This window comes from Haliotis asinina, chromosome 2 (genome assembly GCF_037392515.1).
Source record: "Haliotis asinina isolate JCU_RB_2024 chromosome 2, JCU_Hal_asi_v2, whole genome shotgun sequence".
In the NCBI taxonomy this organism is placed as follows: Eukaryota; Metazoa; Mollusca; class Gastropoda; order Lepetellida; family Haliotidae; genus Haliotis; species Haliotis asinina.
This window is the reverse complement of record NC_090281.1, coordinates 11,481,804-11,492,279: the sequence shown is the minus strand read 5'-3', so window position 1 is coordinate 11,492,279 and position 10,476 is coordinate 11,481,804.

Genomic DNA, 10,476 nt, shown 5'->3' with positions numbered 1-10,476 from the left:
GCCTCGTTTCCTAGTTATGTCAGCACCAGATGGTGGAGCTCTTAAGCTCAATCCTTTTGCTGTGGCCAAAGGCATCGAAGGTTTAGCAGGTGATGTCAAGGAAATAAAAAAAACTAAGATCTGGTTCACTGCTCATTGAATGTCGAAAGCTGACCCAATCGCAGATTCTGCAATCATCTAAAGTCTTAGCGAATGTTCCTGTTGTGGTGTCCCCTCACAGGACATTGAATAGCAGTAAAGGTATCGTCCGTGACGTTGGACGTTGCCTTTCAGACATGAGCGGACATGAGATTGTGACAGAATTGCACTCACAAGGCGTTACACATGTCAAACGCTTCACTGCCAAAAAAACAACGAAACCTTTCAAACAAACACATATTTGTTCACCTTTTGTCTGCCTAAACACCCACAATCACTAAAAGCGGGGTACTGCAACTTGAAAGTTGACACATTTATTCCAAATCCTTTGAGGTGCTATACCTGCCAAAAATATGGTCATGGTTCAAAGTCTTGCTACAATCAAGCTGTATGTCACAGATGTGCTGGAAAGTGTGAAGATGGTACCCTTTGTGACAAAAGTCCTTCTTGTGTTAACTGTTCTGGCCACCATCCATCTTCCTCCAAAGAGTGTCCTACTTGGAAGCTTCAGTATAAAATTTCACAAATAAAGCATCAGCAAAACGTGTCATTTTCAAAGGCAAAAAAACTTGCTCTTTCACAAGAACAATCAGGCTCAACGTATTCAAACGCAGTTGCTGCATCTATTCAGACCACTAAGCAAAAACCTATTACATATAATTCTGTAGGTTGCCAGACAGACTACACATGGGCAAGGACTTCTGCTCCAGCCTTGCTATCTGCTAATGTCCAGTCAAGGTCTTCACAAGTGACCTGTAGTTCACAAACCATTGATTCATCCAAAGACATTCTTAAATCGCAGACATCAACTGACATAGATACATCTCAGAAACGATCAAGTAACCCAGAACCAAATGTTCAACCAGCCTCAAAACACAAGTCAAAACAAAATAGTGACATTTTCAAAAAGACTCAAAGTGGAAGAACCTCGAAAGGGGCGAATAATCATATCCAAATTTTTAATAAGTTTGGATCTCTTGATGACATGCATGTGTCCGAGCAAAGCCATGGCAGGACTCATAGCTTGTCACCATCACGAAAGGTGAGGGGTAGATCTCCTGTTTATCCTCCGAAAAAGTAATGTCTTCACCTATACTACAGTCGAACTGTAGAGGACTTAAGAACAACTTAAATGATTTACAATTATTAATCCAAGATTATAAACCGTCAGCTCTCTCCATACAAGAAACCTATCTGAAACAGACAGACAATTTTGACCTACGTCAATTCAATGCGTATCACTATTTTTCTCCGCCTGGTGATAGAGCTACTGGTGGAGCTTCGATCCTGGTGCGACAAAATGTTATCCATAGCCCAGTTAGACTCACAACAAATCTCCAAGCCGTTGCAGTGCGACTTACGTTGCACGTTGCATTCACATTGTGCTCTTTATACATTTCTCCATCATCAGCTGTTCAACTGAGTGATCTGCAGGCTCTTTATGATGAACTACCTAAACCGTGTTTAATCATGGGCGATTTAAATGGCCACAATCCACTCTGGGGTGGCATAAATACAAACACTAAAGGTAAATTACTGGAGGAATTTATTTCAAACAACGATTTATGCATTTATAACGACGGTTCAAACACGTATCTTCATCCTGGCACAGGAAGTTATTCAGCTCTTGATTTGTCACTTACAGACTCTAACTTATTGAGTGAATTTGAATGGTCTGTCCACGATGACCTCTGTGGAAGTGATCATTTCCCAACATTGCTAAAACCTGTGAATCCATCTGATGTTCCTCCATCGTCACGATGGAATTTTAATAAGGCTAACTGGACTTTATATGAAATTCTCTGTCGTGAGAAACTTAAACCTGAACTTTTTCATAATATTCCCGATGCCATAAAATGTTTTTCAGATAAACTAAATAATATAGCTGACGAGTGTATTCCTAAGTCCTCTGCTATTCCTCATATCCGAAAACCATGGTTTAACCATGATTGCAAACAGGCTAGAAAGGCAAGGAAGAAAGCTGAGCATTATTTTCGTCGCCATCCTATGGTCCACAACTTAAACAAATGTAAAATTTTAAATGCGAAAGCAAGGCGCACTTTCAAGCAAAGTAAACGCCACTCGTGGCGAAATTATGTATCAAAAATTAATTCGCGTACGCCAATATCAAAAGTATGGAATATGATACAGAAAATCAAAGGTAAGGGTTCTAGATCTAGCATCCACCATCTAAAAGATGGGAACCAGTTACTAACTGATAAAGAAGATATTGCAAATAAACTTGGTGAGACTTTGGCCAAACATTCTTCCTCATCTAATTATGTTCCAGAATTTCAAAAATATCAAAAACAGCAAGAAAAGAAATCAATTAATTTTAATTTAGATAATGGGGAAGACTACAATGAAACCTTTTCGATCCATGAGCTTCACACTGCTCTAGATCAGGCTCACAATACTGCTCCTGGGGCTGATAGCATACCTTATCAACTCCTGAGGCACTTACCTGAGTCCTGTTTGGAGACACTCTTGCATATTTTTGATGATATTTGGACATCTGGTAACTTTCCTTCATCCTGGCGTGATGCTATAATTGTTCCCATCCCGAAACCTGGACGTGATCATACAGACCCTTCCAATTATAGGCCCATTTCACTAACTAGCTGCGTTTGCAAGACCATGGAACGCATGATCAATAATCGACTTGTTTGGTACTTGGAAACCAATAACCTTATAACAGATATACAATGTGGTTTCCGTAAAAACAGAAGTACTATCGATCATTTAGTGCGTTTAGAATCTTTTGTGAAGAATGCTATGATTAATAAACAACATGCAGTGTCGATCTTTTTCGATTTAGAAAAGCGTACGACACAACATGGAAACATGGAATTTTAAAAGATTTACGTGACTTTGGATTACGAGGCCGTTTGCCGCAATTTATATCCAACTTTTTAAATGACAGGAAATTTCAGGTCCGAGTGGGTTCTACCCTGTCTGATCATTACCTTCAAGATCAGGGTGTCCCGCAAGGCAGTATTTTGTCTGTCACATTGTTTAGTATCAAGATCAACAGTTTATCAAAGGTTTTAAGCGATTCAATTGATGGATCACTTTTTGTGGATGATTTTAATATTTCTTGTCGTGGTAAGAATATGCATACTATTGAACGACAACTGCAGTTGTGTTTAAACAAAATACATAAATGGTGTCTTGAAAACGGCTTTAAAGTTTCTAAATCCAAAACTAATTGTATACATTTCTGCCGTAAATACAAACCGCATAAAGACCCAGAACTATCTCTAAATGGTACACCCATCAAGGTTGTAAAAGAGGCCAAGTTCTTAGGTGTTATTTTCGACTCACATTTAACCTTTCTGCCACATATCAAATCCCTTAAAGCTAAATGCCTGAAGGCACTTGATCTGTTAAAAGTGGTTTCCAACACAAAGTGGGGAGGGGACCAAACTACACTCTTGCACTTATACCGCTCACTAATCCGTTCAAAACTTGATTATGGCTCCATTGTATATGGTGGGGCTTGCAAAAGCAACCTACAATTATTAGATTCTGTCCACCATCAAGGTCTAAGACTTTGTCTTGGGTCTTTCAGAACTTCTCCTGTTGACAGTCTCTACGTCGAGGCAGATGAACCATCTCTTACACAACGACGAACAAAGTTAGCATTACAATATATTACAAAACTATACTTGAACGAATCTAACCCTGCACATAACTGTGTCTTCAATCCTCTCTATGAGGATCTGTACAACAAAAAGTGTTCTCTTGTTCCGCCTCTAGGGCTCAGAATTAAGCCATTTATATCTGCTGCTGGCATTGACCTGGAAAATATAGCTCCTTCACGACTCCTTTCTTCTCCTCCTTGGCAATTGGTTAGGCCACAAGTTGGCCTAACATTAACTACTTTAAAAAAAAACAGAAACGAATGAATTACAATATAAACAAGAATATAATCAATTAAAGAATAAATATAGCAATTACAAATCCTTATTTACAGATGGGTCCAAGGATAGTGGTACGGTGGCATGTGCCGCTGTCATTGGATCCAGAATAATATCTTCTAGATTACCAGATAACAGTTCTATTTTTACAGCTGAAGCTAACGCCATACTAACGGCTCTTAAATATATTGAAAAACAACATAAACATAAACAGTATATACTCTTTTCAGACTCTCTTTCTTGCCTTCAGGCTATTAAAAATATTTCTTGTAAGCATCCACTTTTAATTGAAATTATTGAATTGTATAATGATCTTGCCACTGGCCAATACGACATCGTCTTTTGTTGGTTACCCAGCCACGTAGGCATTTCTGGGAATACGATGGCCGATCTTGCTGCCAAGGCAGCACTCAACAAATCTGTGACACCACTTCATATTCCATACTCAGATTTTAAACCTACTATTAGATCTTATATACGTGATCTGATGCAGAAGAAGTGGGACACCCAAGTAGGTGTAAATAAATTACATGCAATAAAACCTTACATTGGTTGCACCTACTTGGGTTGTCAGTCCAGACTTGAAGAGGTCATTATGCGACGATGTCGTATTGGCCACACCAGATATACACATGAATACCTGTTGAAAGGTGAGGATCCTCCGTTCTGTATCCCCTGTGATGAAAGAATCCCAGTCAAGCACATTTTGCTTGACTGTGTTGAATATTCCATCACAAGGGATACCTATTTTCAATCACGAACTCTGAAGGATCTTTTTAGTAATGTAAGTTCTCATTTAATCATTGCATTTTAAAAAGAATTAGATTTGTTGAATGACTTGTAAATAGTTCAATATTTTATTAGTGGTAGTCTAGATCAGTAACTAAGATTGTTAGTGGCTGTACCCTCAAAGGGGTTTGAAGTATTGTAAAATTATTGTCCTCCTGAGAGGGTACGTAAGTCCCAAAACATTCTATGTAAAAGTAGTACGGCCAAACCTTTAATCGTAGTATCTTTGTTGTTTTAATAATGGCTAATTTTCATTATAACCGCCAATGGCTGAAGGGATGGTGTTAATCCAGCTAGGGTCCATGCAGGTAGCAAAAGTACTGTAAGTCCCCATGGACCCTATTATGGTGATCTACCTTCGGTTGTTGGCGGTCTCTAGCCCGTGTTTTATATCGTATTGTCCTCTTTAATTACACTATTTTAGCTTTCAATGCTAGTTTTATGTTCATATCTGTGATAGCATAGTATTTTTACTGGCCTTCGATGACAGGTTTTTACGTTTTCAATTTATATTTTAAAACAGACATGAATTAAATTAAATTGTTCTCGTCACGATATGGCTGTAATATTGCCGATGTGACGGTAAATTTTAACTCACTCACTCACTTTGTGACTTTCAAGAGTTGTGACCAGGCTGAGACTTTAAGGAGGATTAAATTTCTTGAGTATGGAAATAATGTGCTGTATTCTTCTCACTATGGAGCTCAGGTTGTTGTACTGAGGATACATTGTTGTACTGAGGATACATTGGCTGCATGCAACTGTGAAGAATCAGTTTCTGGAGGATTATTTTTCGAGATTCGGAAAGGTGATTGATGTTCAGTGGGAAACAAGATTAGTAGAAGGAGTGTCGATGATAACTGGTGTCAGATATGTGAAACTTGAGCTTGAGGATGGTGGATTGGATAAGATACCCCATGTTGTCAATTTTGGGAAGAAACAGACAATATTAATTATGGCTCCGGGAAGATTGCCACTGTGTCTTCGTTGCCATACGTATGGCCATGTACGAGCAATGTGTAAGGAAAAGGCTGTGAAACAGGAACAACTTAATGTAGCAGAGAATGTGGAAGAAGCGCCAGGAAAGGATAGTGATTCAGAGGGTACAATGGAAACAGTTGAGTCAGACACGGAGGTGGAAATTTTGTCGGAAACTATCAAGGATCAGGAGTGGAAACGGAAACAGGAGACTTCTCAGGAGAGCCTTTCTCAGTTGAGTTGGGCTGACCATGTGACAGAGTCAGATGTGGTTTTGGCCGCAACAGTTGATGATGGTTCTGAAATGGATGGACGCACAGTGTCAGAAAATGGTGATGAGAAGTACTGAGATTTTATTGTCACATAGAATCGTTCTGGTTCCAAGGTGCAAATTGACATTGATGAGGATTGTGTAAAAGGGTTTACAGATCAGTATCCTAAAATAGAACAGGAGGATGTAAAACGGAAGACTGAGGATGCTATTGTGGCAATAGTGAACAGTTATAAGTCAAGGTTCCAAATTCCTAAAGGACGGGTGAAAGCAGTGTATTATTTTGAAGTTAAGAAGTCAGCTGTAGTTCATGGAATTGTGCATTCACCACATAAACTGACCTTTATTGATAAGGCTGACTGAGGTATGAACTTTTAAGGACGATTCTTGTGATCTCTGATTCTTCCTTAGAATTCTATTGTTGGGTTGCCACTCCAACCTTTCTTGTGATCTCTCTTTTTAAATTCGGAGTGGCAACAAACGGCACTGTCTGCGCCTGTAATATTTCGGCATATTAAATATTTTATCAAAAAGAAAAAAATGTCTTAGTCTGAGAAGCGGTCATCTCCTCATGGAGTGCTGAAAAGTGGTTCTTGTTTTGTTTGCTGTGGCTCATTTTACTGACTCTTCTTCCACCAGGTCTACGAGTGGGCATCAACTAGTTGCTAGTTGTGTGGCCTTGAGTGGTCTCCCTTCTTTTTCACCATGGCTTTAGCTAGTGCTGTTCAGATTGAGGAGATTCCTGGGTCTTACTTGGACTTGGATTGTGCAGCCCGTACAGTAAGGATTGATTCCCAGGTGAGGAATATTTCCAGGGAAGATCTTGTACAGGTTCTGAGAGCTAACTGTCCTACTTTCAGAGTAAAGGATTGTGTTGGGATATGGTGCACGGAAAGAGTGGGCAGTATTTCATCACTTTTAGAACAGTGGACCAAGCAGAGACTTTGAAGAGAATGAGACGTCTTGAGTACGGAAGGAATGTGATTGTTTTTTCCCATTATGGAGCACAGGTTGCAGAACTTAGAGTGCATTGGCTTCATGCGACAGTTACGGATGACTTTCTTAGGAACTACTTTTCTAAGTTTGGTAAAGTTTTGAATGTTCACTGGGAGAGGAGACTCGTAGAAGGAGAGCAACTGTTTACTGGAACTCGGTATGTAAAGCTGGAGCTAGAGGATAACTGTCTGGAGAAGATTACCACATGTTGTTAGTTTTGGTAAGAGGCAAAAGATTCTCATTACGGCTCCTGGACGCTTACCATTATGTTTGAAGTGTCACAAGTATGGACATGTACGGTCTATGTGCATGGAGGAGAGAAGAACAAGAATGTCAGATGCCGTGAAAGAAACAGTGACAGAACAGATAGATGTGCAGGTGTTGCTCAGGATATGGTTCACATGCAGGAGAAACATAGTGTTTCAGAGTCGCCCGTAACAGAGAATATTAGTGTTTCAGAAAAGTCAGATATGGATGCAGAAACAGAGAAGGATAAGGACAAGAATAGTGATGGAGATAGCATAGAAGCAACAGTTCCTGAAAGAAAGAAGCGTAGACGATAAGAAAAGGGTAGAAAGAAGGTTGGTTTTCAGGAGAGTCTTTCACAGCTTAGTTGGGCAGACCAGATGAATGAGTCAGATGCAGCTATGGTTGCCATGATGGATGATGTGGCGTCGATACCTTCAGAACCAGAGTCAGATAAGGACAAGTATTGGGAATTCACGATCTGTTTGGCGAGAGATGGTTTGACTTCATCAGTTGAAATAGACTTCAGAGAGGATTCGTTTCAGAATTTTTTAGAGAATTATCCACCCGAGGAACGAGAGAATGTGCGAACTAAGGCTCAGGATGCTATTGTTCGGATTGTGAATAGAAATAAACAGTGCTTTAATTTTCCAAAAGAACTCACCCGGATAGAGTATTCCTTGGGAATTACCAAACAGGCTGTATTTGATGGACTTTTACATCCGCCCCATAATGTGACACTTGTGAAGTAGTTTGAAAGTTCTTTATTTAAATCTTCTCCTGCAATCTGAAAGTTATGTTATGCACTGCAGGGTAAAAACATTGTGATATTTTTTCGGCCACCCTGTAGTGCTAGCGCAATCTGCGCTTTTGCAAATTTTCATTTATGGAATAAATTTTATCAAAAAGAAAAAAGTGGGTGTATTCAGAGGCGATTGGACCAGAACGGTGGTGAAATTGTGTATTTTCGAGTTTATCGTATAGCTGTACTGACGTTTTCCATTACAGATAGACGGGGGGGGGGGGGGGGGGGGGGGCATCGGTTTCTCGAAGCCGTGTGACCTTCGGGTCTCCCCGCTCTTCAAGAGGAAGAAGGCGAACCAAGCTGCCACTATCTGCCCGGCTGTTCCACGGCGTTACCTGGATACAAAGAAGTGTGATGCTACGGTGCGTATCAAATCTTCTATACGGAACTTTGATTGAGAAAACATTTTGGATATTTTGAGAGCTGCATCCCGTAACATGACACAGACAAAGGAAATTCTTTCCATTTGGAAAACGGAAAACTCTGGGACATGGTTTGTCACTTTTAGGCATGAAAACAGGGCAAGATTAATGCTGACTGTTGGATCTATTACGTATCGGGATATTAAAGTTGATTTCTCCCCCTATGACAGAGAGGTAATTGACTTGAGGATTCATTGGATCCATGGAGTCGTGTCAAGCCAGTTTTTTAGAAAATTACTTCTCCCTTTTCGGAAAGGTTCCATCTGTAACACATGAAACTGCTCTTGTGGGTGGATCATCGGTACAAACTGGGGTCACGACTGTTCAGCTTCAGTTGGATGCTGGTAAGGCTGATGAAGTTCCTTACATTGTGCGACTGGGAGACAGAATGTCCATGTTTGTGACAGCACCAGGTCGTTTGCCAGTTTGCCTTAGGTGTTATCACCTGGGACATACTAGGCCTGATTGCCCAAAAAGCTATGTAAACGGAAAACACAGGGAGGAGGAGGAGACAGCTGCAGGGTCTGCCATGGCTCCGGCCCCTGACCCTAAGGGGACGGTATCAGGGAGTGTTCCAGTTTATTCGGTTGAGATGGAGGAGGAACGTGTTCACGAATCTAATGTAGATAGTGAGGGATTGGTAGTGGACAGTGGGAGTGAAGGTGGGTCAGAATAATTGAAGACTTACGCTGCAGCTGTAGGGCCCCTTAACTGTGGAGGCGATGATAGCATGGGCTCTCAGGACGGGGTTGATGTAATTGCAGAAGTAGACTCCCAGAACTACGAACAACGGAGACCCAAACATAGGTCTAGGTCTAAGGGGGCTTCCCAACATTCCCAAGGGGGTGGTGGATGCGGCAGTAGCAGCTGTTGGGCGTTCATCATCCACTTGCCCATCGTGCCTAACTCTGCTGAACCTCCGTAATTCATGAATCGCTGTAGGTTGTTTTCTGTAAATGATCATGCTGTGTCCATCACAAACGAGACTGCCTAATGGATGTGGATTCGACGTTTGGGTTCTCACTGTATGAGGAGTGTTTGCTTGGCATTTATTGGTGTTTTTCTTTTCCATTTATGCTAGCCGTGTTAAATTTGCTTATAACCTGTTGTGGTTTCTTTAAAGAGCTGAGTATAATTGGTTCAATGTGCAGTTTTTCTTTACAGAGTGTCATTACCTGTGGTAAGTCAATTTTTGTTATTAGTTCTTTGGGTATATCGAGCATTGTTAGACTTTGTTTGAATGCAAAACATTATCAGTTACATTCGGTGAATGTAACGGTGTGACAATTTGTTTTAATTTCTACATTTATGTCAATGTTATCTGCATGATCCGTGTTCTGTTAAGTTCAAACGATTTTGCATATATGGATAGTGTTTACTCTTGTTGATAAAGCTATTTTCTGTATGGAATGCTTGATGATGCTTTGCATGGGCAATGTCGCCATGTGTCACTGGTGTGCTGAGAGGAGTGGTCAGTCCTAAAGCACTATGGGTAATTTTGTATTACATTCATTTGGGTTTTTCATGTATATGGGGGATTGCTAGTTTGCATATTAGTTGTGAATGAATATAAATTAAATCTGTATGAACAAAGTTTCATGTATAACCTTTAGTTTTACTTTGGCCTTATTTGTGGTATGCTTTTGGAGTGGTTTGGTATATATTTAAGCTTCTTTTGCATACATTTATCTAATGGTGTTTATGGGTGCGTGTCGTCTTGTTTGCGTCATAGGTTCGTAATTTTGCTTGCTTTGCAATGTTTTATAGAGATGCCTGTGCGACTTGCGTTCTCATGTTTGGTTTGTGCTAATCAGGTTTTTCGTAGCCATGTTGTATGATCGTATACAGCGTGTGTCTTTATTGTTGCATCATGGGAAATCTCTCATTACATCAGATATTGTTGCTGTTATA